The sequence below is a fragment of the Sciurus carolinensis genome, chromosome 5, assembly GCF_902686445.1.
Source record: "Sciurus carolinensis chromosome 5, mSciCar1.2, whole genome shotgun sequence".
Classification (NCBI taxonomy): domain Eukaryota; kingdom Metazoa; phylum Chordata; class Mammalia; order Rodentia; family Sciuridae; genus Sciurus; species Sciurus carolinensis.
In genome coordinates, this window is record NC_062217.1 from 105555668 (window position 1) to 105582222 (window position 26555).

The following is a 26555-nucleotide window of genomic DNA, read 5'->3' on the forward strand; positions in this document are numbered from 1 at the left end:
AATATATAGGAAAAAATGCAATAACTTTGATATTCCCAGATAGAATGAGTGTCAAGTTAATATCTAAAAATTAATATCAAACACAAGTTTAGTTTCACTCATTTTTTTCTATTTTAATGTTCATTATACTTGTCTCCCTTTTTGACGTATGAATCTAAAATTCATTTTTTCCTCAGTAAACCCAATCCTCAATAAAACTTACATCTGTAGTATTTTTTTTTTAGGTATGCCATTCTTTTGAATTTCCTTATCTTCCAACTGTATCATGCTATAATAATTTTACTCCCAGAATTTATTCAATAGCCCAATATTTGGTTTTCTGATTTGGTTAATGGCAATCATATCTGCAATATGTAAAACAACAAGTAAATTACTATCATGGAAAGAAAGAATAGTGGTCATTGTCTTCAGTGTAATTATGTTCCAGAACAAAAATAAACTTACTGATTAATAAAATTTTAAGAAATTTATAAACTAATATTTGTTGAACACCTCTTGATAGAGTCACAACAAGTCCCTCTAAACCGTTATATTTAACCTTGAGAAAAGCTCTGTGATTTAATTGATGTGAATTATTCTTCTATATGGCAAAGTTAGAGGCAAAGACTTTCCCACAAAGTGAAAATCTTGTTTATAGGTGAAATCATAGTTTAATGTCACTTTGGTCACTTTTCTGCTCATAAATATGGAGTAGGTTTGGATTGAAATGGCAAGTGGCATTTTGAAAATATTTGATAATATTTTTTTGAAATATTTTAATAATTGCAGACTATTTTTATAAAACTAATTCTCTCTATCCAAGAACATAGGAGATCTCTCCATTTTATAAAGTCTTTCTCAATTTCTTTCATTCATGTTCTGTAGTTTTTATTGTAGAGGTCCTTCACTTCTTTTGTAAGACTCATTCCCAAGTATTTTTTTTTGAAGGTATTGTGAATGGGATGGTTTTCATAATTACTCTTTCAGCTGATTCATATTTGGAGTACAGGAATGCAATTGATTTATTAGTGTTAATTTTGTATCCTGCTACTTGCTGAATTTATGAGTTCTGGAAGTTTTATGGTGGAGTTTTTTGGGTCTTCTAAATATAGGATCATGTTGGCAAACAGAATATTTGAGCTCTTGTTTTCCTATTCATATGCCTTTAATTTCCTTCTTTTGCATAATTGCTCTGGTAAGTTTTCAAGGACTACCTTAAATAGAATTGGTAAAAGCAAGCATCCCTGTCTTGTTCCTGTTTTTAGAGGGAATGCTGTCTCTCTTTAGAATGATGTTGGTCTTGGATTTGTCATATGTAGCTTTTACAATGTTGAGGTATAGTCCTTCTATTCCTGTTTTTCTAGTATTTTCATCATGAATTTATGTAGGACTTTTGCATCTGTTGAGATAAACATGGGGTTCTTCTTATTAAGTCTATTTATGTGATGAATTGCATTTAATGATTTCTGTATGGTAAACCAACCTTGCATTCCTGGGATGACACCCACTTGATGATGGTGTGATATCTTTTTAATTTTTTTTTATGGAATTTGCCATGATTTTATTAAGAATTTTTGCATCTAGCAAAAGTGTTACAAAAATTTATTTCAGTTTGCATTACAATTGTAATTATGTTTTACATAGAAATAGAAAAGGCAGTCATGAAACTTATTTGAAAACATAAGAGACCCAGAATAACCAAAACAATCCTTAGTGAGAAATGCAAAGTAGAAGGCATCACAATACCAGATCTTAAATTATACTACAGGGTTAGTAAAAAAACAGCATAATATTGGTACCAGAACAAGCATGAGGACAAATGGATTAGAATAGAAGACAACGAGAGAAATCCACATAAATACAATTATCTCATACTAGACAAAGACACCAAAAACATTTGAGAAAAGATAGCCTCTTCAACAAATGGTGCTAGGAAAACTGAAACTCCATATACAGTAAAATGAATTTAACCCCCATTTCTCACCCTGCACAAAACTCAAAGTGGATCAAAGACCTAGGAATTAGACCAGAAACCATGCACAAACAAGAAGAAAATAGAGGCCCATCACTCCAACATATGGGCTCAGGAACTAACTTCTTTAACAAGACTCCTAAAGTGCAAGAGTCAATGAATGGGATGGCATCAGACTAAAAAGAGCTTCTTCACAGCAGAGGCAACAATCAAAAAGTCTAGCCTGAAGAGAGGGTCTACAGAATGAGAGAAAGTCTTCACCACCTGACTTCAGATAGGGCATTAATTTCCAGAATATATAAAGAATTAAAAAGTTTAATACCAAAAAAGAGATAATCCAATGAATAAATGGGCAAAGGAACTAAACACACATTTCTCAAAAGAAGAAATATGAATCATCACTAAATATTTTTTAAAAAGTCAGTATCTCTAGCAATTAAAGAAATTCCAATTACATGTATAGTGAGATTTTATTTCACTCTAGTCAGAAGGGCAGTTGTCAAGAATACAAGTAATACGAAATGTCAGTGAGGATGTGGGGGAAAGGGTATACTCATACATTGTTGGTAGAACTGCAAATTGTTGCAACCACTCTGGAAAGCAGTATGGAGTTTCCTCAGAAATTAGGAATGGGAACCACTCAGTTTCCCACTCCTCCATATATACCCAAAGGTATTAAAATCAGCATACTACTATGACACAGTCACATCAATGTTTATAGCAGCTCAATTCACAATAACTAAGCTAGGGGACCAAACTAGGTGCCCTTCAACAGATGAATGGATAAAGAAAATACGGTATATATACATAATGGAGTATTACCCAGCCATTAAGAAAAATGACTTTATGACATTTGCCAATAAATGGGTAGATCTGGAGACTATCATGCTAAGTGAAATAAATGAATCCCCAAAACACCAAAGGTAGAATGTTCTCTCTGGTTTGTGGATGCTAACACACAACAAGGGGAAGGGGAAAAGAAGTTCAGTGGATTAGACTAATGGGAATGAAGGAGAAAGGAGGGGGATAGGAATAGAAAAGACAGTGGAATATTTCAAACATGACTTTCCTATGCATATATGTGAATAAACCACAGTGAATCTCACCATTGTGTACACCCACAAGTCTGGGATCCTAATTAGAATAAGACATAATTCATGTTTGTTTAAATACATCAAAATATACTCTACTATCATGTATAACTGAAATGAAAAAATAAAATAAATGAAACAAAGATATCACAGAAAAAATTTTGACTTTTATAAAGAACCTGCATTTGCAGATGGAAGGTGGGTGAAGTATGAGATAAACTTAATTCAAAGAGACCAAGACGCATGATGCCTGTTATAATGTGTTTATTTGATGACAAAAACAAATTGTAAATGGACAGTTGAAGTAAAATCAACAAAATTGAATATTACATAGAATTTTTTGTGATTTAAAAGAAAAGTTTGTGCCTAGAGAACCTAAAATTTAGTCAAAATTTTATTTAAGTATGAAGTACCTAAAATTTGTATAGATAGAAGAACTCCTTTATTTTCTTACAGGAAACAAAATTATGCAAAGACATATGTTAGTTAACTATTGAAGATAAATAAATAATTCAAATGTTGTAACAATAGGACATGAAAATTTAAACCAATAGAAAAATGTCGTGTCCCTCGCCCGCAAGAAAGCACGACACAGGAATCTTCCTTCAGCAGTTTAATAAGGACCTTAATATTATAAAACCATGGTTTTTCTTCTTCTCCCTCTTGAGCCGAATTCATACACTTTTATACTCTTGCAATAGCCAATCTACTCCTGCCACTTGGCCTATGTTCATAGGTGCTCCCACTTGCAACAGTTGGCTTAACCAAATATGGGCTTGTTTACCTAGAAAGCACTTCAGGAAACCAGCGCCATCTTATCATGGTGGTGAGGCGGCTCGCCACAGCTCCCCCTTCTTTATTTTATGAACACAGGTGAAGGTAGAGGCCCTATCCTACTGTGCAAAAGTGGCAAATAGTGAACGTCAGTCCCAGAGTGGCGCCTTCTCCAGGCCTGATATCACCTAAGCCGATGCCTTTTTTCGTAGGGTGGGACGTGGACATCAAACCCACATGCAATAGGGCATGCCTTCCTTGAGGTTCAAAAATAAAACTCTCAAGTGCAGTGCTTTGCCTCGCATCCTGTGTCCATGAAGACGTAGCGGTATGGAAAACCATACTAGGGGGAGCTTATCCAGCTTACGCAACTGCAAAGGCCTGAGGTAGGAAAACACATCACCCTACTTGCCAATGCTGCACAATACAGGGGCACCATAATGAACACAAGGCATACAGTAACAGTTCTCTCCTCCAACATCATTGTTATAGCTCAAGATCAAAAGTGGAAGTTACAAGACAATAGAAGCCTTAATTAGTACAAGAAATCCCCAGGATGCAAATACACAGTCCTCAAAGAAAAGTATATAGTAATTATAGCAGTACCCTGCAGACACCTAGCGTAAATGATAATTTTAACTCAACAGAGATATACTAAAAATGTCACTTATTCCCGTGCCAGATTAGCCAACCACACAGAAGGTGACACCCCTTGTTCAATGGCTAACACAGCCTGAATTAACACCGCCTTTTCACGTGCTTGATGCACTCTTAGCTTGCAAATAAACCAAAGGCAAAGGCAAATACCTGCAAGACAAATACATCCAAAGATCCCCACACCAACCCATTCTTTAAAATAACTAAAGGCAGAGGTGAGCCAGCTAGAGAACTGACTCAAAGTAACAGGCTTAACACGGGTGTCATTTAAAATCGCAATCTGCAATAATTGTTGAGTCATCATCTTTTCAGCTTCTAGGGACCAATTGCCTGCAAGAAAGGCGGAAATCAAGTGGCTTTGATTTTTTGCTTCTTCATATCTTACTGGAGTTATACACATGTGTTTATGATTCCCGATGCATCCAGCTTGTGCAACGTTGAAAAGTTCATCCAACTGTACTTGTAGTAAATCTATCCTTTGATTCGCCGCCAAGATCCCTGATAGGATATGTCTGTTAATGCGGTCCTGGGATTCCAGTACCTGTGCAGTTTGCTGTATGACTTGATTAATGGTTTGTGCTGTTTGAACTTGATTGGTCATGGCTAGAGCAGCGGTAGTGGCTGTAGCAGCAGAGACAGCAATAGCAGTTATTATGGCTGCGGTAATGCCAAAGTCTCTCTTTTCTCTGAAGAGGTTCACCAACGGAAAATTATCTGGATTGACCTCCACTGGGACAGGTACAAAGGTGGGTACCTTTACAATCACAGCAACAGATTCACTACCGTTCCAACACTCTGAAAGCAGGCAGGTAATATTGTCATTAGAACAATTTAAAATCACTTTTGAACTGTTTGATAATAGAAATAGAAAAAGGGGGGGGGGGCAGGCGGCGAACAATGTCTGTCAGCCGCAGAATTATCATGTGCATCCAAAGTTAAAAAATTAATGGTAAAAAGAGCCAAAGACAAACGCTCTTTAGGAGTACAGCTTGATCCTATTCCCCCTTTTTGTCTTTGTAAAAGTTCTTTAATTGTTTTATGAGCTCTCTCCATGATTTCCTGACCTAGGGGGTTGTAAGGTAAGCCATGAGTCAGTTGCACTCCCATAGTGGAGCAGAAAGAGGTGAATTGTTGACCAGTGTACGCTGGCCCATTATCTGTCTTTAAGGAGCATGGAAGGCCCCAGGCCAAGCCAGCCTCTAGGCAATGGGAGATGACATGATGGCCTTTTTTTTCCTGCTAAAGCAGAGGCATGCATAACTCCAGAGAAAGTATCTATTGAGACATGAAAATATTTTAGGGAACCAAACTCTGTAATATGAGTTACATCCATTTGCCAAACCGTAAGAGGTCACAAGCCTCGGGGGTTAACACCAAGAGAAGGGAGATAATGAAATGGAACACAATGAGAACAGTCTAAGACAATCTGTCTCGCTTCTGCTTGAGGAATAGAGAAGTGCTTGCGAAGTGTTTGGGAGTTAACATGAAACTTATTATGAAAGTCTCGAGCACTGTCAAGAGAAGAAAGAAAACAAATTGTGCGGGTAGCGGCATCTGTCCTTGCGTTTCCTTCAACAATAGGTCCAGGGAGAGCCATATGAGCTCTTATATGTACAGGATAAAAGGGTGCAGAATGGCCCAAAATCAAATTTTGTAACTGAGTAAATAAAGATGAAACTTTGTTGTTAGGATTGACAGCACCTACAGTTTACAACACCGTAAGTGCTCCTTAGAGAAGTCCTCTTATTCCCTGGGTTCAGGCTGACTGAGGGCAAAAGATCCAAATACTGGTCTATCTTGCCTTCCGTATTTAATTCCAATCTCGAAGTTTGATCTTAATCATCCAGCAAGCCAGTCTCACCAGTCATAAAGTAAGAGTACTGGGCTTTAACTTTAATGTCCATAACTTTACAGTTATTTACCCTTTTATCTAACTGGAGTCTGCATTAGTTCTGGAAGTTACCACTATTTGTTTTGGTATCTGTTACCACTATTTGTTAGGTGATGGCTTATTATCACAAGTTACCTAGGTTGCGTGTTCTTGAAGCAGCTACTTCTGCAAAACATTAATAGGTAACAGTTTTATAAAATGAAATAAGTAAGAGTAAAAATATATTCTGCTTGTATAATAGCTATTTTGAATTTTGACTGAGAACCACATTATATTCCCTATTTGAGATTATAGTAATTTTACAACAAAAAAAAACCAATCTTTTGATTATAACTTTAAATAAGCTGAAGTTTGACTTATTTTGGAGTCACTCTAACATGCAGTAAGGTGGGAGGCAGAGCCTTATCTCAGGTAAGGCGTGACTCTTTACAGATCTTAAGTGTTCTAATCCTACAACTAATTTTTTGTCCCTTTTGTCCTGACCAGCATGACCAAATTTTTAAGTTCAGTGAGGGTCAAAGGAGTATTAGAAAATAAAGGTTTATAAACACAGATTTTGAAGATTAAGCTGAGATCAGATGGAGCTCTGCTCTCTGATGGAAATGTAGATCTAAAGAGTTATGTTAGCAACATTTATACATGTCTTATTATTAAGTTAAAGACTATGTAAGCATTATTCTTTGTTTTTAGGAGAGTTACAGAGACTAGACCATCTACATAACTTTTTCTCACAACTGCAAAGTGCAATGTTAGGAACTCTGTGTAGTTCTCAAAGAAGTCCACTGTCCAAAGTTACTGTAAGGTGGGCAGGAACTAGAGAAGGGAACTGATGAAACACTGGTTGTCTAGCAAAACAATTTCTTTCTGCCCAAGAGCTGTGTGCTTGATATCAATGTAAGAGCTGATAGGACTCCTGTACAGAGCCTCCCCAGGGAGGTTACTGCCACAGCAGTTAGGCATCTTGTGCTCCTACACAGGAACACTTCCAGGCACCAGGCATGCTACAGTCATGAAGTCAGGGACCCCAATCTCAGTCATTGTTGTCCCATTTTTGCTATAATGCATTATACTCTTTCTTAAATGTCATTTTAAGAAGTTTATATATATTGATTTCTGAGTCCATATAAACATTAGTTAACACAGTCTAACATTATATCCAAAACAGGAATCAATCAAAGAAAGGCTGAGAGAGCTTTTAACTTTTCTTTTGTGTAGCAAAATGCTTTTACCTTCTACAATATGAACCTTTAAACAAATCAGGCTGTCACTAACTCTTAGATATATATTTACATTTAAATTTTTATCTCAGTGAAATAAGTAACCAATGTTACATATACCTTACTGATAAGATGTCCCATAATAGAACATTAAATGATAGAAATAACTAACTCTTAGATATATATTTACATTTAAATTTTTATCTCAGTGAAATAAGTAACCAATGTTACATATACCTTACTGATAAGATGTCCCATAATAGAACATTAAATGATAGAAATAAATCCCCAATTAAAATTTACTCTTTATAAGTTTAAGATTACCATTACAGACAAGTTTAATCTGGAGAATAGCACAGCTTGATAAATTTCCTGCTTTAAAAACTTGTATACCTGAAAAATATGAACACATTTCATATACAACTAGAAACCATTTCACAATTACCTTGACACTTTTTTCTTACCAAATTTAGTTTCTTAAGAAAAATGTAGACTCTGTAACACAGTACAATACTTTAACAGTTGTTTAACCATAATTGTATACACCCCAATTTTTAAGACCAATTGTTCTAAAGAATAAAACTTAATAGACACAAAGTTAAGAGTAAATTAGTGTTTCTAAGAAATCCTTGCCATTTTACCATGTCATTTTACCATGTAGATTAAACTTTGGTGTATATCAGAACATTAGTATTTCACCTTAGGAAAAACCTTTAATAGCTTTAGCTGTCTCACATACACACAACCAACTCAGTTTCACACAAACATGTTGAAACTTGCCCTTTACTTACATAGACTTTCTTAGCACTTACTTAGACCCTCATGTATTTCATCACACAAGCACTTTCTTACCCAGAAACATTTCCTTTTCCCTTTTACTAAATATATTTTCATACCCAGACCCTTTTATTTTCTCTTTCCTATCTGTTGACCCCTTTTTGTTCACATTCTGAAACAACTCTTATGAAATTTCTGAATTTAGATAAATTGCTCTATTTTTAATAAGATTAAATATTTTGTTGTTTATAGTACTCTAATTGAAACACAGTTGAAACCTTTAGAACCCTTTGTATATAGAATTGTACTTGTTAAGACATAACTCTTAGTAACCTTGTTTTTAGTTTAGTTATGACACAAAGCAAGTTTAAACTCTTTTTATTTACCAACCTATGAAAGCACCAATAATGTTTAAGTATGATACTCCATGGAATTTAAGGAGTTAAGAGTACTTGATGTTATTTAACAATGAGAATTTTAATTTTGTAAATTAATCAGATGTCTCTACAAACACATTTAAGTAATCCCATATATGTTAACTCTAATTTACTTATTCTGTACAAACCAAGAAAGCAGGCAGGTGTCCTGAACAGTATTTGCTGTCTCTTTCCTGTTGAAGAAAAGTCCTAGAAACAATTGATATTAGACATTGTTTAACATCAACATTCCATTAGTTTGACCACCTAGAGACTTGCAAGTTATTTTTAAAGACATTTCACTTTTATTAGTTTACTCAATTTAAATTGAACCCTTTTAAATCACGTGAATAAAAGTATTTGGATCCATTTTTAAATTTTAATTTTAGGAGCGCTCAGTTTTGATGCAGACAAGACATGACACCAGACAGCACGACATACAAATAACACAAAATCAAAGGCCTTGTAACTTTATAGGTGAATCTCCATTGCAATGTAACAGATGTTCAAAAACTTTAGTTGAATAAAAAATAGAACTGATCAAAAAGAGAAAAAAAATTCATTAACCTAGGTATGCAAGATCAAAATTATGAGCTCAAAAATACAGCATTAAAGAAAAACAAAACAAAACAAGAATCCTGGAAAATGAGTTAATTCTGTGTAGCAGTCCAGAAGTTTAAAACAGACACCCTTTTGTTTTCTTTTTCTTATCTTCAGGTTACCCCCCTTTCCCGCTGAGACTGTTGCAGTTTACATTCCAATGCAGGCTTCAGCAAGGCCAGGCAGGGGGGAGGGAGGATCACCCAGGACTTTTTTAACCCTTTTTCTTCCTGGTTGAGAAATCAGGTTAGGTTTGAATGCAGAAAATCACAAAACATTATTTCTTACTACTTTTGAGGAATGGAGCTGCTGAGATCTCTGCCTAGGGGGAGGACTGCTTCAAGGACATGGGTGTTCCCTCCCTAGGTGGCCATGGAGCTGCGTGGAAGGGATCAGGAGGGGGGCCTTTTTCTGTCTCTTGTGATAGTTTCTCTTGATCCAACAAGCCCTTATCTAAAAACCAAGGGGCTTTGTCTTCTACAGTTTTTAAAAACTTCCTAGCTGAGGAAACCTCTAAAGGTGCTCCATTAGCCTTTAATAAAGCCTTTAATAGTCCTTCCATGCGAAGGAAGGCAGCGGCTAAGCCTGTATTTGTTAATGGGCCACCTATTTCTCTACAAGCTTTCATCCATGCCTCTATGTCTTTGCTTTTAAATGGATTAATAGCATTTCTGCATTCTCTTGTACATTGTTCATATACTAATTGTTTAATTAAAGGCATAACTACATCAGCACCCCCGAAGATCTTCCCTGCTGCATCTACCATTCTAGCCACGAAATCTGAAAAAGCTTCTGTGGGGCCTTGGGCAATTTTTGTTAAGTTACCTCGCACCTCTCCTTTATTAGGGAGTGCTTTCCAGGCAGCAATGCAGATCTTATTAATTTGTTCATAAACCTCTAATGGAAAGCCTGTTTGCTGATTGGCAAATCTACCCTGCCCCAGAAGCATATCCACATCCCAGGCAGGTTTGCCCATAGCTTGGTTGCGTGCAGCCTGTTCATTGGCCCCCTCTAACACGAAGGCTCTCCAGTCTAAATATTTACCTGGGGAAACACAAGCTTTCACTAAACTGGCCCACTCCGAGGGGGTCATGCAGAATCTATTGAGCCCCTCTATTTGGGCGATAGTAAAAGCAGCATCCACACCATAAGTGCGGACAGATTCTGCTATATTCTTTATCGTTTTAAATTCTATGGGTTCCTGATGTCTTCCCCCATCATTATCCTGGAATACAGGACAGGAAAACCTCAACTCTACATGGGCAGCCCTCCAAGCTGCAGAGTTAAAAGCTCTACCCGTGCCTGGAACCCCTCCCACATATGGGGGAGGATCATAGGCTAGAGCTGGCTTCTGTTCTTCCTCATAGTCCTTCTGTCTGAAATCTTTTTGCCTCTTAGTTCCCCCTTCTTTTATCTTCACCTTCCGTAAGTGCTGCGTTAGCTCTTTCACTTTCTCATCACCGTCTGATTCTGACTCCCCTGTATCTTCTGGTGTTCTAAGGGCTTTTAAATCTGGGTATAGTCTCCTCTTTGGAATAGTTCCATAAACCTGCTCTCCTGCACTATGTTTACTGGAAGTACTCATAGAATCCTCGGACTTCTCCTCATGTAGTTGTTCAAGAACTGCCTGTCCTTTATGAATAGCTTCCTGACATCTACCATCAAGAATACATCCTTTTATTAATTTCCATAGCGGTATCACCCCTTTCTCCAATTGTCCCTGCTCCTGAAGGAAATCTAAATCTTTTCCCAACTTATCCCAGCTGGCAGGAGTCAAGCTTCCGGAGACAGCAAACCATGGGGCTGCCTTATCAATTCTTACAAGGAATGTTTCTAAAGTGCTGCGTTTGACCTTGAGCTCTTTGGAGCGCAACAAAAAATCTAAAGACTGTATTAATGAACTAGATGGAGAATTGCCCATAATGAAAGCAGCATTCAGAGCAAGCAGAATGAAAGCAAGAACAAAATATTTTTCTTTGCTGATCGACTATACAAAGTCGATTAAATCCTAGTCCACAGACTAACCTTTGCTGATCGACTATACAAAGTCGATTAAATCCTAGTCCACAGACTAACCTTTGCTGATCGACTATACAAAGTCGATTAAATCCTAGTCCACAGACCCCATTTACCCGTGGTATTCACCGGTGCACCCCCTGACCACTGAAAGATCTGATTCCCGGGTTTCGGCACCACTTGTCGTGTCCCTCGCCCGCAAGAAAGCACGACACAGGAATCTTCCTTCAGCAGTTTAATAAGGACCTTAATATTATAAAACCATGGTTTTTCTTCTTCTCCCTCTTGAGCCGAATTCATACACTTTTATACTCTTGCAATAGCCAATCTACTCCTGCCACTTGGCCTATGTTCATAGGTGCTCCCACTTGCAACAGTTGGCTTAACCAAATATGGGCTTGTTTACCTAGAAAGCACTTCAGGAAACCAGCGCCATCTTATCATGGTGGTGAGGCGGCTCGCCACAGAAAAAAAATTTAATATAAACCAATGCATTAATCTAAATGTACTATCACTGAATATAGAAATCTGAAATAATGCTTAAAGTAGATGTAAAATATAAAAATTATAATCTGGTTTCCAATTCTCAAATTTTATTAATAAAGGCAGTAGTTGTGGTATATGCATCCTTGGGAATCAGATGTATACCATATTAGAGACATTAAGAAGTATAATTATGTCACCACCCACGGCAACATTTGCACGGATATTTATTGGAGGTGGACTGGAAATAAACTACTTCTATTCCTGTGCTGCTTCCTTGCTTGTTTGCTTATTCCCTAGATTTTCCCTAGAAGAAAAAGAGCTTGCTTGATTTTAGAGGAAGAGAGGCTTTGAGAGAAAGATAGGCTTTGCTTATAGAGAAAGTTTTAGAGAAAGAGAGGCTTCTACACTTATCAGAGATCTATTTCTTCTTAGAGTTCTGCTGCTTCTTCTTAGAGGTAGGTCCCGCATCCTGTGAACTAGGTGCTATCTATCTGAGGGCTAGCTGCTTCTTCTAGCTGCTTCTTCTCTCTGCTAGCTGCTGCTTTTCTCTGCTAGCTTCTTCTCTCTGCTAGCTGCTGCTTCTGCTTACTGCTGCTTCTTTTCTCTTTGCTAGCTGCTGCTTATATTCCCTCCAGGAGGCAGAGGGCAGGGCCATGCCAGTTGAGAACAGGCAAGGAGCCAGCTGCCCTATCATGGCAAAGGTTAAAATGAGCAGGCCCGGGCAGGAGCACTCGGGAACACCTGTGCACGCGTTGTGTGCATGGACTTAATTGAATAGGGCCAATGACAAACCACCTGGGTGTGCTTATATCAATCAACCTCCTCACTGTCGATGTGATCAAAACAACCTCCGACTGGCCGCCAGGCGCCATCGTGGCACAGCCCACATGGCATAGCCCCCAACACAATTAGATGATCTTTTCTGTTTGGCATTCCATTGCCCTTATGTCCACTAATTTTGTGATTAGTTTCCTAATTCCACATTGTAAGTCAATATTCCAATAGTTTTCATACACACACAGGCATATACACACACATATTCAGTCCTAAATTTTATTGCTCTCATATAACAGAAAAATCTATTTCTATTTTAAGTGATTATAGATTTAAAAAAATTGATTTTTTTAAATGATGAAATAGTTAATAGAAGTATGCCATCATTACATTTTTAAAGAATAAATTTTAGTGGATTCCCATGTAAGACAAAGAGGGAAAGCAGAAATTTTCAAACTAGATTTACTTTTTTTGAAAAAGAAAATTGAAAATATAATTTTCAATTATATTTCAATTGTTGTCTTTACAATTCAACTTTATAGATTGAAACACTAAGTTTAAAATATTATATAAATATAAAATTCAGAAGTGAAAAATTAGGTAAACAAATCTAAAAAATGACGATTCATTTGAGTACATAAAAATGCAAACAAATAACATTAAAAGGCATCAACAAACAAAATATTTGCAAGTCTAGAAATATTGCCATGGAAATAAAATTTTGGGGTCTCAAAATTAAAAAGAAACTATACAAAGTAAATAAGTAGAAGAAACACAAATAAATCTATCAAATAAATTATGCTAGCAAGAAAAATCAAAATTAAGCTTTATACTTATTTAGCAATATTCTAGATATATATCATTGTCAGTACTGACAAGTAGATGAAGTTACAAACACTCATACAACACTGGGGAAGAAATAAATCATTGACATCTATTTGGAAAGTCATCTGGCAATTTGTGCTAAGGAGTTCAACACATCCTTATTGCTCAGTAAGAAATTCCACATGTAGGATTATAATTAATGACACAGAACAGTAATGACTACATTACTTATGTTGCCAAAGTAATGTAAGAAACAAATAACTAACTCTGGAAAATACTGACAACATTTGTGAATGTTGTACATTATTGGAAATTGTGGTTTTTAAAGCATATTTATTTTCTTGGAACCATGATGATATAATATATGACAAAAATAATCAACCACAATGTAATGCAGTGAAATATTATGTCAGTATATGGGGAGACAGATGAAAAACACTGAGAGAAAATATCTCGTAACTGGCATGGTGTCACATGCCTGTGACTCTGGAGGCTGAGACAGGAGAATCACAAGCTCGAGACCAGCCTCAGCAATTTAGCAAGGTCCTGAGTAACTTAGAGACACCCTGTATTTAAATTAAATAAATAAATAAATAAATAAAGTGCTTGGAATGTGGCTCAGTGGTAAAGTGGAACTGAGTTCAATTTCTGGTACCCCCACCTCCAAGAAAAAAAAGAAAAGAAAAAATCTCATAATACTAAACATTGTTATTGCTGGGCTGTAGGATGACAATCGTGTGTGTGTGCAAGCATGCCTATTACTTCTCTATTCTTACAAGATAATCTAGATAATGCTTTATTTAATTATATAATAAATAATATTTTTGCTATTTACCTAGAAAAGTTTTATATTGGCAACTATATGAAAAACTGCACTGTTTTAAGGCATTTTAACAACTCTACTCAAAATATCCTTATAGGACCATCGATTAATCCATAGATCTGTCTGCCTATCTATCTTTACTCCCTTATACAGTCCTTATCAGAGACAAACACATACTTTATTATCTGTACCAATCTTGCTTTTGACACTTGGATCAAAATTTATTTTATTCAATCTGTTCATGCTTAAATATCTCTGATATTTATCATTTTGCATAATTTCACCCTTAATACTTAAACTTATAAATTGTCTATCAGAGTTTTCTATGAATGTTTATTGATAAATGTCATTGTAAAACAATTTGTAATTTAACTTCTGGTGGATAACTTTTAAGATGCCTACATTAGCTCCTTCACACAAAACACATATCTAATTTATTTGATACTACTTGAAAAATTTAGAGAGATTTTTGTACACACCATGTTCTTAATATATTTACATAGCTTATCTCGATATCAATAATTTAAAAATATCACTTCAACATTTTATAATAAAAATATGGGGAATAGATTGAATCTAAGACAGTGATGCATCTGAGTCTATAGAAAATTTGAAGCTTCCTTTTAATAAAAGAAAATATACACTTTAAGTAAATATTCAATTCACTGGCACATTACCTTAAATTATATTTCTGTATAATCATTAAATAATTTATTTTGCAGGTTTTTTTATTTGAAGATTGGCTTAAAATTAGAAGCAGTGATAGGTATGTTTGTAAAACTCTTTCTTATACTGAGAAGTCCTTCTCAGGGAAGCCTGAGTCCTTATCTCTTTTAATCTGCATTCCTGGCCTCATTACTTTTGCCTCTAGTTAAGCGTAGCAACTTGATAACTTAAATATTTCAATTATAAGGAGAGTTTCAAAACTTATCGATATTTGTATTTGGATATGTTGCAGAAGCCCAGTGAGCAAGGCTAGGATTTGTAAATCTCAAGAATACCCTAAATAAATCTAAAACTGACAAGCCCTTTATTCACAGTTTTTGAGTGCCTATGTGTTACATGTGTTATCCAATGCCATAGATACAAAAGAAAATAAAACTTAACCCAACCCTTAAGGAAGTTATATTCAAAGCAACTAAAAGAGAAGTAACGAGAGCATGTGATAAATTCTGAAAGAATAAGCAAATTATTCTATCAAGAAAAATAGTTTAGAAAATTTATAAGCTATACCTCAGACGGTCAAAATACATATATAGGTAGAGGAAATATTCAAGTATAACCGAAAAGAAAAAGGAAGAATAGGACTATATTAAAATCAGGGAAATTAGGAATTTTTCTTCCACAAGGCAATACTAACAGGGGTTAAACATAAGTCAAAAATGATATGATATTTATAAAACTTGATATTTATATTTATAAAATATATTATTTTATGATATTTATAAAAGTTGGCAAAAGTCTTACATTCTATCACATAGAGAACTCTTATGAAACACAGATAAAAGGATATATAACTCAATAATAAGTAGGCAAACACATGAATCAACACTTCACAAATGTCCAATATCATGAAACAGTTTTTCAAGTTAATTTGTCATCAAGAACATTCAAATTTAAACCACTGAGGTAAAAATTCACACCTACCAGAATTGCTAACATTTTAATAGAAAAAAAATTATAAACTGTGGTAAAGGTTTGAAGTAATTTAAATTCTCCCACACTGTACTAATATTTTAACCAATGGAGTGGAGCAACTTTATAAGACTAGCAGCAATCCCACTATCAAAGTACATGCACATTCTCCAACTTTATTCTTATGTTTGACACAAGCACACAAATATGGGTCAGAGAGTCACTAATATTTATAGTAGCATTATTCATAACAGTGTACAGTAGAAATAATCCAAAATCTATCATTTGTTTTAAAACATAATAAAAAGAAGTTTGGGATATTCATTGAACAGACTGCGGTGATTAAAACAAGTGTATTCTACTTAACGATGTGCAAGTATCTCAGATGCAAGCACATCTTATGAGAAATAAGAATTAAAAAATCTCATTATAAAAGAAGATATACTCTGTACTTCAATTATTTGAAATTCAAAACAAGTATTACATCTATGATATGAGAAGTCAGGTCATCTCTAGGATGAAAGGAAGGGTAGTGATTTGTAGAGAATATTAAAAAGTGGGCTACTGATACACTGGCAATATTCTATTTCTTAATCTCAGTAGTGATTATGTGAATGAAAAATAAATGTGAAAACAGACTGGAAATTAATAATTTATTAAGATATCACATGTACTTTAATAAAAAAGTTTATTTACATGCTTGTAAATATGTCTCTGAGTACATTTCTCTACAATTATGTAAAATAAACAACTCCAGAGTACAATCTTTAAGTCCAAGCTACAAGCACTTCAAAACCTCTTAACAGATACCATTTTTTTCCCCCAGATTTTAACCCACTTCTTTTCTGTTATAAATTTTTGGGCCTATTTTTTTCCCAGGTCTTTATTCTAATTACTAGATTTGTTTTTATTCATTGATGATTTGTTTGACATGAAAATACTGGTGTCTTTTAATAAACCATTCCCTTCTCTTATTTCCACTTACGTTATTGTCTAATCCATTTGTGTTTTTCTATTACATTTATTTTTGATCCACAAAGATTTATTTCACAGCGTATGGAGTTAATATCAAATATAATTTTGTCATAAAGTTGTTAACCAATATTTAATCAGTCTTTATGACAAAATGTCCGTATTTCTCCCTCTGGCTTGACATTCATGTTTATCACATATATATTCAGTGGGAACATAAACTGATAAAATCACTTGGGAAAATAATGTGCACATTACTTGGCTTCACTGATCTAAAAACATGCTTCTCCCACTAAGTCACGCTGTATCTAATAATTATAATACTATTTTTTTCCAAAATCAAATCAATAGAAAGGGCTGCTTTTTTATAATTTTTTGTACATTGAGAACATATATTATGCTATATAATATAAAATAATATATTGCAATGTATCATATATAATATAATCCAAATTATATATTACATATTATATATTATAATTCATTAATTATATATTGTATATTACATATAAGTATGTAATATATATATATATATTACCTTCCTAGTAAGTTAGAAAACCTGAATTAGAGAGACTGAGGGAGAAGTTCTGAATTGTAAGTGTGATTTGATGATGAACTGAAGTCATCATGATGACCCATGAATATACATTCCTGTAATCGAAATACTCATGCAAATGTGATGAAACTAAAATTGTAAACAAAGTTCTCCCAAGATTGTCTCTTCAGCATCATAATAAAGCCATTCTGCCCATTCAATTTCATTCTTACATCTGACTTACAATATCCTGATGAAGATTTCCATTAAACAATGTGGTAATGAAGAGAAGGCAAGCAACAATATTTCAGTTAGGTTTTAGGCAGTGTGAGGAATAGAACAGGAGAAGCTGCTAAAGAAATGGTTAAGAATACAAGAAAGAGTTATAAGGAATATTTCTATGATCTATATACCCTCTTTATAATATCTGTCAAATAAATGCAAGCCTTTTAATTTGAGGATTTTTGAAACTGATTTCTGTAGCTGAATCCACTGTCTCTGATTGCAATATTTCTTTGAGTCTTTGTGGCTTGGATAATGTAAAACAAGTCCACAGGCTTGAAGTTTTTCTTGTATGTTTTCATTATTTATTCTAGGAAGTAACAAGGGAGTTCACCTCTAGCCAGGGATTTTCTTACCCTTCTGGGAATCATTTGGAGATACACAGATATAGGAGAAACCTACCCAAGTACTCAAATTTAAGAAGCAGAGAGAGAGATTCAAATAAGCAGTTTGAAAATGTGGATAGTAGCAGCAAAATTGTTCAAATATTCAGTTGAAAGGATATCCAAATACATATTTTGAAAATACATTCAGGCATAGTATAGAAAGCTTAATATATATCTTAAAAATTTGTGTGCACAATGGAATCAAAAGGAGTATAATATTGAAGGGTCATGAAGTTAGCTCATGGAAATAATAAGACAAAGGTGGTTTGTTAACTTATTGAGTTTTTCCTTTAATATGTAAAATTCAAATGATTAGACAGGAGCTAGTGGTATTTTTATGAATCATAGTTATATGAGTATTCTACCTGTGCTTTTTGCCATCCTCTTATTGGGAAGGTAAACAGTAAAACTGTTTAGAAGACTTTAATATGAGCCAGACATCATTTTTATGTAGTGTATAAACTTCAAAGTTATACATAAAGTTCCTCTTGTGTATCTCCTATAACATAAAAAGTTCAAAGTACTCACATTGGCCCATACCACCTACCCTAATTATTTACCCTTTTTGAAATATCCACAATTAGGAGAACACTTTGAAATTTCTGTTAACTTTTTCCACCAATCTGATATTTCTGCCACTGAAAAAGGCAGAATCTCTTTACATGGATTTGTAAAGAGAAGATCAGGGAATGTAACTATGGATGGTTTCAACAGTGAAAAACAAATCTGCTCTCCTACATACTTCCAATGTACAACTATCCGATGGAATAGAATTCAGGAGAGAGGACTTCTCAAGGACAAATGAGGCTATAAAGAAAGCAGTTTTGATTCAGAGGCAAAGTGTGAAGGAGCCTTCCAGGGTTTGGATGGCCTTTTATGTATCTTCTAGAAATCAACCAGATTATGAAAATTTGTTGAAATCTGTGAGGCACTAGTCTGAGGGTTATAAAATGAAATATACATTGTGTCAACAAGTCAACAAGTGTTTGGTAAAACAGTAATCAAAGCAATTATACCATTATAGAGGAACATTTTGATTCTCTCCATAAATAATAATAAAGTACATGAATTTTTAACTTCTTTAACATGTACTTCCTCTATAATATAGACAGTATAATCAGAAGCTAAGAGGAGGACAGAAGAATAAACAATAGTAATTACTTTCTATTTGGAAAGAATCTATTCTTCAGAGGAAACAAATCTCTGAAACAATTGCCTTTTCTCAAGAGCTCTGAAAACTGGCAGTAGTATCTGCTGTACTCTCTTCTTGGTAGTGGGTACCCTGAAACCTGTTCAAGAGTGGTGATTTCTTACCACATTGGATAATTCATTAGAATATAAATTGACACAAATGCATTAAATCAACTATTGGCCAAATTCTCTGATTTCATGACTTGCATTTACAGACAAGAAGAATTCTGTTCACTTCACAGGACAGAATTTAGAAGATGAAAGGGAAGTAAGTATAGTATTTCTAAGAGAGTCAATATACCACCATCTACTACTCTATTCTTGCACAATGATATAGATTGATATTCTAAGCTTAGAGTTCTAGAGATTCTGCCTCAAAGTAACTTGGAGAAAAAGAGCTTTTTATTATAAAGATACTATCATTTCAGGAAATTGAAGACATTTCTGAATATCCTCTTTTCACTTGATTTTACTAGTTTTTCACTCTATTATTTTTTTTTCTCAGTTCTTTTAGGAGTCAGGGTTTACATTGTTTTTCTTAAAAATACCTAAGCTGAGCAATTTTCTCATTTATTGGCAACTCTTCAACTTCCTAACATATATATCAAGATACAATTCATCTTGTATCATGCAAGTTTTAATATCTTTGGATACCATTGTAAATTGTATTTCATTTTACGTGGGGTATAGTGTGTTAATTTAATGCTTGCATACAAATCAAATTAAAATGGTGCTTCTCTTTCCTTAAATGTATATTTAAAAAATTGACTAATATTTGATCTATGTACATATTTTTGAGTTGCAATGTGATTTCAAACGTTTCAATATTTTATAATTCATGACAATCATTAATCAATAGATTATTTTTAAAAAGTATTTCTTCTAATCATTTTTTGTATGTTCTTCAGCATATAGTTTTATTGATTTCTAATTGTATTTTGTACAGAAAATGTAGCTTGTGTGAAATATATTAAGTATTATGTTGGTTAACATCTTTTATGATCTAGTAACTGGGTCATTTTACTAAATGTGCATATGAGTACAAGAGTATGCCCCAAGTTATTTATAGCAAGTTCCTTGACCTCTGCTCTCTCCATAAGACATTTATTCTAAGGAATTGCTTTCCACTGGTTTTTCTTGCTTATAATTATAACTTTAGCTTGCCTGGTTTCATCTACCGTAAAGATTTTTACAGAAGACATAAGTTCAAAACATATTGCCCATTATCTGTGTTGTTTCTTCTAATGAATACATAAATAACTTTCTAACTTTGACTTAAATGATATCTATCTTTATGAAAATTGCATTAAATTTTAACAGCATCATCTTAATACACAATCTTCACTATTTCTTAATGTATATATTAATAATTTAAAAAATTCTCAAGATTCAAGAATCACCATTTATTTGGTAGGTAATCTTGAGAAAGCATTTTTTTCCACCTTTAAACCTAGATTTTTTGACAAACTCTTCAATGGTTAAAGAGGGAAAAACGTTATTTTAGGATAAGTTGTTAGTTTCTATAGGTTAAGGTAAACTATAAATCTTATTAAGTTATTTTAAAACATTTCTTCCAAATTTCCAAAAATTTATATAAATATTACCTAGAAAGTTTATTTTATTATCACTACTGTAACATTATTTATAAAATTAAAAATAGTGTAGCCTATGGTAATGACATAATCAAACAATACTAAATGACTTTAGGTAAAATATCTTCCTCCCATCTACTCTCACTTCCAGACTCAGTATCTTAATATATTCACATTATGCTACTTGCAATTTTTATGATTGTTAACATAATTAGAAATGTTATTTTTTCTTTGTCTTTGTCACTTCTCACCATATGACATTTATTAACAAGAAACAATATAGATGAGGAATTTAATTAGCACTTTTCCCTCCTTCCCTCTTGGCTTTGTTTGCTGTTATTTTGGGTTTTCCTATTGTTTATATAACTTTAAGTAAGACAATTAAAACTGCATTGCTCATTTCAACAACTGTAGATACTATTTGAAGAAGGTTTTAATTTACATGACTAATTACCTAAACTAAAACTCCTCATAGATTAGTAACTTGGCACTGCTACAGAAATAAGGAGAGTGAAGGTGGTCAGATGGGACACTTCAATATTGCAATTTTTTCACATCTAACATTCTACAGAAAAGCTCAGATTTTACTTTTTAAAATTATAAATAGGAAACTTAGGTTTTTCTAATAGTCAGAAACTATTCAGGAATCCTGGGTATATTTCTCTGAACATAGGAAGCAGAATAGGACTATAGAAAATACTCAGAATTGAAATACTTTCCCGGGGTCTGAGTAGTGCCACACTTTTGGAAAAGATGTCATATATTTAATTAACTGAACAAGGAATAAAGGAGTTTTAACTATATATTGACTTGACTGATAAAAGCACATTTCTTTAAGAAAGAACTAGGAACAGCTGGTTCATCCTGAACTCTTATGTTCAAACACATATATTTGGATGAGCCTTAGAATTTTTCAGTTTATGAATAAATACAGGTATTATATATAAAGTGAACAAACCATTGGATGTTGGGATGTTGTGTGTGTGTGTGTGTGTGTGACATGCATAAAAGAAGAGGGAGATGAAAGAGAAAGACAGAAAGAGCGTGAGGGAAATGAAATGGGAATAAGTTTAGCGAGTGTTTTGTGTGTGTGAAAGAAGCAACAATAATTTAATATAATGGAGTTATTTTTATATTAATATGATATTTTCATGTTTCTGAATTCACAGTTAAAGAAGAAAGTAGAATATTAGTTATGTTGCTCCAACCATTGTTTTCAGAAAAATATGGATAACATTTAGAGAGCCTGTTATTGAATTTAAATATCCCTAAGATTTTTGCAGTGTCTAAATTATTGATCAATAATTATCCTAAATTATGATCATCTTCATAAAAATAAATATTGCACATAATAGTTTAAAATCAGTACTCTTTCAGCATATCATCAATATGCATTTGTACTAAGAATTGAAACTATTGCTTTTGCATAGAGAATATGACATATTTCAATGTTCTGTCATTTTAGAAGAAATGATATGAAAGAACATTGAAGCATTTCCACAGAATGTGAAGTTGTCAGATACTCAGAGAGATTTCATTTCCCTTTAGATTTACCAGTTACATATTTGGGTCAACGGTTGCAAAATTCAAAGTAGTGTTTCCTAATGTATGTTCTAAAGATATTAGTTCAAAAGATGTTAATGATTTTTCTAGAAATTGTGCAAAACAATGCCATTTCTTTAGGGAATCATTACACAAATGAGCACACTTAAGTCTCTGAAAAGATCCACAATGCTTTAAATCAATGTTTCAACACTTTATTATTATCATGATTCCCAAACTTATCTGTACACAAAATTTTCCATTTATTCAACATATATTATTGTTCTTTCATTCTTCATTTTTTCTAGCATACAGATAATTCATATAGGAGTTAGTAATCATGTGCCATTTACTTTCTTTTCAAAATAAAGTTTTATTGAAACATATTTATGCCCACTTGTGGCTGTTGTACTGTGATGGAGAAGTTGAGTGACTACAATATAAAACTTATGTCTGACAAAGTTTATACATATTTCTTATCTGGTCCTTCTCCATCAGGAAAAACATTTTCAAGCATTGATAGCTCAATAAAATACCACTGGGCATCAAATTAGGAAACACTAACTTAAAAATATGTATTATAATTTTTTGCAGATCATTATAAAATATTTATAACATAAAATGTACAACTAGTTTTAATAATCTGAAACTTGAATGATGTGGCTTTGATACCTATTGCATTAGTGCATCTTTTTGAAGTTTATCATATTAATTTAACTTATATAAAAAATGTAAAGGAATATTTAGGACAGAGAATATAAACATTTCAAATCTTTCCTAAATCAGAGAGAAAACTTTGTATCAGAAACATTTTATAGCCTTCATTTTTAAAAATAAGTCCTCTAGGAAGTTTAAAATGTATTACTATCTTCTTTCCTCACTTTCCTGATATGAAATTCTATATAGATTATTATGACTTTTCATTTGTAACTTGCAGGTACCTTGCTCTCTCTTCAGTTTTAAAATTAACTATAGTAGGGTCTAAAATTACAAACCTTGAAGTTTTGAATTTATTGGATCAGATGCTGTGTAACTGTCTAGACTAAAATATCTCACTGTCAGTAATTTATGAAGTATTAGAATGCAATTGAACTAAATTCTGGATGTTTTTCCAGGAAGAAATGAACCCCACTGTTGTTACTCCACCGATCCAAGCCATTGATCGGGACCGGAACATTCAACCACCATCAGACAGGCCCCGCATCCTCTATTCCGTCCTTGTTGGTTTGTATCTGCTAATGTTTTATATTATCAGTTGTCACTCTAGAATCATGTTATAATTCTCTCAAATCAATGTAAACCCTTTTATCACAAGTTTTTCTTAGAATTGATTGTTGTGTATATATATAAAACTTTAGATGTCATAATATAAAGGTTTTTCTCCTTCATACTGAGTTTCAGCAAAAATGTATAGAACAATTGAAAACACTTTTACAAACAGTGAAGCCAGTCATTAATCTACATACTGGTAGTTTTCTCCAAAGCATCTCATTGTGTGTGTGTGGATAATACACACAATTCTGATATGACTGAATTAAATAATGACAATTTTTGAGACATATGGGAGAAGAAAAAAGATCATGAGTAGGCCTAAGAGTTCACAATACATGAAATGATTCATAATTTTTCCCAGAAATATTCCACAAAAGGTGTTCTAATTCATATATATATATATGTATATTGCTAATTTTGCAAAAAGGGAAATGATAATTTGATTATGTTATTCTTAAACTGATTTTGAAAAACTATGGATGTCTCTGATTTACATAGTTTAAGGTTTAGAGGGACATGCATCCCTTATAGCTCAGGAAGTATGTCTTTAAGAAAATAGCTAAATCTTAGTAACAATCAAAATTGAGGCATTTTTCACTTACCGAGTCTCACCTTTACAATGTAGCTCAGTGACAGTGTTGAAAATTACAATCTTAATTCCCAGAGTAGTTTGGCAGACTTGTAAGACACAGAATAAAGGCAAAGCACTTTCAAAGTCTCTTTCACCAAAATCATTATTATCTAAATTTTCTGTTGATTCCCTGGAAGATTGTTTCAGATCACCCATGGCAAAATGCTTTCTCCAGAGGGGCATTTACCAAAAATCAAAGAAAAAAAATTTTTTTTGCAGAAAACTGTTTTACGTTTGTGGCTGTCTAAAATAGATCCTAGTTAAGAGAAACAAGAGATCCTAACAAACAGCTTTGAGGGAGAAGGTAGAGAATGGTGTCCATAGGAGATTTTAAAAAGATTCAACATATTTCTGGGAATTCAGAAGAATAATAGTAAGAATCATACTTATAAAACTTTTGGAAAGGCCCTAAGCTCTATTATCTCTGGCCAAACTTGAGACAACAAAAGTTGTATGTAAAGGTTAAAATGGGGTTTCATATGGTAAACTTGAGGACAAAAGATGTGATCCAATATGCACAAAGAGGTCTGGAGCAAGAATTAGGAAATTTAATTGTTCTGTTTGTTTAAAAAATATTATTTTTGCAATAAAATAATAATTATTGTATCAATAAACTAAGTACCAATCTCAATAGTCACATGTGACAAAGAATTCAGACTTTAGAATGTTAGTTTGAAACTATCAGAATACAAATAAGCACTACAATAAACTTACATTTTAACAAAACTCTGTGGAGTAATAATCTGATTTCTAGAGTTGTCACAGAATACTGTTTGAAATTTCCAATTATAAACAAAATTATAAGACCAGAAAAACATAATACAGTGGCCAATACAGAGAAAAAATGATCAATGGAATATATTCTTGATGAAGTTCAGACATTGAATTCATTAGACAAAGATTTCAATTTCCTATTTTAAACACAAGAAAGATCTAAATAAAACCATGTACAAATAACCAATAAAGTATGAGGGCAAGGCCTTTAAAACAGGGAATGTCAACAAAGAAATACAAATTATCAAAAGGAACTAAATAAAAATAAAAAGTATTTCAGAAATAAATATTTCACTAGAGATGCTGAATAGCAAATTAAAGCAGTAAGAAGAAACACCCAGAAAATGTGATGAGAGATCAACTGACATTATCAAATGTAAGGAGCAGAGAGAAAAAAGAATGAAGAAAAATGAAAGTAAACTCAGAAGTCTGTGGAACACCATTTGTTACAATGAATATGGAAAATAAGAATTCTGGAAAAAGCAGAGAGAAAGAATGTACAAATAAATAATGACTCAAAACTTCATGGATTAGGGATAATATTGATCTACACATCCTAGGAGCTTGATAAACTTAAATTAGGATATACTGAAAGGGATTTGTAACCAGTTACCTAGATACATCCTAATGAAAATGTCAAATCACACAAAGAGCATTTTTAATTTTATTTATGAATTGAAGGCAGGACCTTATATATGCTAGGCAATTCTCTGCCACTGAGCTGCACCCCCAAGTCCAAAAGCAATCCTGAAAATAATAAAAAAAGGGCAACTTTTCATAGACTATTCATCCTCAATAAGATCAGCTTGGGTTTTCTCTTTAGAAGCCATGGATGCCAGACTGTACTACATTCAAAGTGCTGAAAGAAAAAAAAAAATAGTGTCAGCCATAATTCTATACAGGGCAATTTAATTATTCAAATTATTTTCATCAAGATGCTTTATAAACCTTCATTAACTATAAGTATTTTTTGGTATTAATTATCATGATCATGGTCTGCTATACAGAATAATAATATTGGAAAAATCAGGAGATACAGGTTTCAATGCTTATATCAAATTGAAGAAAGGAAGAAAATATTCAAAGATCCTTAATTTTTTCTGTTGTGTCTTTCAGATATCAAAATTACTAGAGAGAACCCAGAGTTTTCTTAGTTTGTTTTAACTTTACTTATTGAGTGAGTGTGTGTGTGTGTGTTTGTGTTTGTGCTTTCCCCTGGTTGTAGACAACATATAGGAACTCCTTCTCTGTATGCTGGTCATTCAGATGCTACATAACCTTGCACACAGTTCCTGAGATGTTGTTCCCTCATGCCTTTCCATATTCTAGAATGTTAACTAGTGGAGTAGAATAGCAAGAAATTAGAGATGATGTTTGGCCATATGGACTTGCATGTAACAATAAATGAATACAAAAAGAAATGTGATTTAAGGCCTAGAGAAAAA

General features: G+C 33.4%; 1 pseudogene; it reads left to right on the forward strand.

Moving 5' to 3' along the window:
* LOC124985707 (protocadherin-15-like) overlaps positions 1–26555 on the forward strand; it is a 118564-nt pseudogene that overhangs the window by 91036 nt on the left and 973 nt on the right.